Here is a 2,586-nt window from a genome sequence, read left to right on the forward strand (position 1 = left end):
CACACACACACACACACACACACACACACACACACACACACACAGAGGACATTATAAAACACTGAAGCTGAAGATAATACAATCTGTCAGAATCCTTTGTCTAGTTTCACGTTTAATTTTAAGACATTTGTAATTTAAAAAAACTCTTAGTTTTGCAGTTTTTATGAGTTAATTTTAGTTAAAAATCGAAAAACGTTTACTCATCAAATGTATATTTAAGTCCTTGAGCTTTTTGATTAAATTGATGTGAACGTCGAATGATGAAGTCCTGGATGAGGCTGGACTCTAATTAGGGCCTGATACAAGAAATGCATGTTATCTCAACTTGTGGCTGTATTTGTTTTACAGGTTCGTTTAGCACCGTGTGAACACTTGAAGCCAAATTAACTGGACTCTTGTGCATCTTTTTGCTTTTCAAATGTATCTTAGACAGCACTTATAAAATTGTAAATGTAATGTTTTTACCTTTTTAAGTTAAACTCAGTGCGTTGGCCGTTTGTTTTCCAATGAGCACAGAAACAGCGTTTTGAGTGGTTTCTTCATGGGTCCGTGTTCAGAACTGTTTGCTGTAGCCTTGGCTTGGTCTGGTTGTTCGTGCAGCCGCGAACAGCAGGTTCCTGAACCCCGGTAGGACATTTTAGTAAACTTCACGTTCAAACAAAAACAACGTTAGCACTGATAAACTGAATACAAATAACTTACAAAAAAAACGTGGTACTGATACTTCCAGTGTCGGAGCGGAAGTTATTGCAGAAACATTTCTACAGTAAAGGCACCAGGAACAAGGTGAGATACGTGAATTTGATCAGGTTTTGTGTTTTAATTTGAAAACCAGAACTTGACTGCCCCGTGGCGACAGTTATTGTGAGCAGCTTCATCCTCCCTCACAGGCTGTATCGCACGAACGAGTGGAGTCAGAGCGCCCCGGTTTGTTGCAGCAAAAACAATTCTGTCGGCAGAGGGCCCCCTTTGCCAAGGGCCCCTGGGCACGTGCCCAGATTGCCCGTATGGTAGATCCGGCCTTGCACATTGCAGATGCTGCCGACGTCCAACAGCTCGGAAGCCGAACCGTCGAGTCGTGCTGAAGAGGAGCTATGGAAAAGGGTTTAGGGACTGACGATGACCTTTACTAAAAATACATTGAGAATGTTCCAGTTGCTCTAAAAACCTTTGTTCCATCATTAAAAACAAGACTGAGTTTATTTAGTATAAACAATGCACTTGGTGACACAAATCTTTGTGTTGGCCTTGAGAAACACCGCCCCCTGCTGGTCACAAGCAGAACTACACGGTGCTGCTCCGCGGCTCTTTGTGTCTCCTGAAGCTGTTGGAAGCCGCTGTCCGAGCAGTTTGTGTCCGCCGGGGCTCGCCTTGTGCTCCCCGGTCCTCCTCCAGCATGCAGCGGCTCTAGCTGCTCGGTCTTACTGGCAGCAGGTCGCTGCGTGGCGGCTTCCGGTGTTAGTCTGCTGGAGGATGGCGTCCGGTGCTATCCGCCACATCCCCTCCACCCCCCGGTGCAATAAGTCCACAAACTAGCCTCGGTGGTCGAGCCAGATCGGATGCGACAGCGGCAAGTGTCGGTAATCCTCGCGGGTAAGTAGCGGTGCAGTTCAGGAGCTAAATGGTGGTTTTTATCGACGTGGAGCGGCTCGTCCGCAGGAGGCTCGTTTTGTGCTAGCAGCTGCGGGGAGGCCTCCTCTGATCTGGGCTCGGTGAGCCAGCCGGGCTCTCCGTCAACGTGAGCAGCTAATCTGATCTGGGGTCCGTTAGCAGCGTCAGACCTGAGGCCTGGACACGGCGGTGGAGCCGTGGCGCTCTCAGGCTGCTTCTTTTCTCCCTCTCGTCAGAAACGAGACACTTTTCATACATTAAACCGGTGCAACATAGGGGGCTTGTACTGCTTATGTACATATATAAATATATTTACATATAATTGTATAATGTTTTTAAGAGACTCCAGTTTTAGCCGTTAGCAGCCGAAGCTAACGGCGGTTCAACCGGGAACAGAAACAAAGTTACTCTAAATTATTTTATTTCGCCCGTATTTTTCATTCTTTGACAATCGCTTTGTCCATAATTCCTGGACAGTAAATAAATGAGTCGTGTCGTTAAAGAAAAAGATCCGTTACATCTGCGAATTGTGTTTCAGCAAATAGACGGGTCCCATGACTGAGCTGGTGCCTGTTCCTGAAAACTGCTTAGAACTACAAAGTAACACCTTTGTTCAGATTTATACAAGGTTTAACATTTGTGTGTTGTTTTAAGTTTGACACAAAACAAGAGGCATGGAATGTGAAGTGCTCAGTGTTTTACAGCCTGTTTTCTGTTTCTGCAGGTTTTGAGATTATCTGACAGGACGTGAGCAGCACCCAGGACTTCAGTCCTCCACACACATCCAGGACTTCAGTCCTCCACACACATCCAGGACTTCAGTCCTCCACACACACATCCAGGACTTCAGTCCTCCACACACACATCCAGGACTTCAGTCCTCCACACACATCCAGGACTTCAGTCCTCCACACACATCCAGGACTTCAGTCCTCCACACACATCCAGGACTTCAGTCCTCCACACACACATCCA

The sequence above is a fragment of the Nematolebias whitei genome, chromosome 2, assembly GCF_014905685.2.
Source record: "Nematolebias whitei isolate Nwh7 chromosome 2, NemWhi1, whole genome shotgun sequence".
Classification (NCBI taxonomy): Eukaryota; Metazoa; Chordata; class Actinopteri; order Cyprinodontiformes; family Rivulidae; genus Nematolebias; species Nematolebias whitei.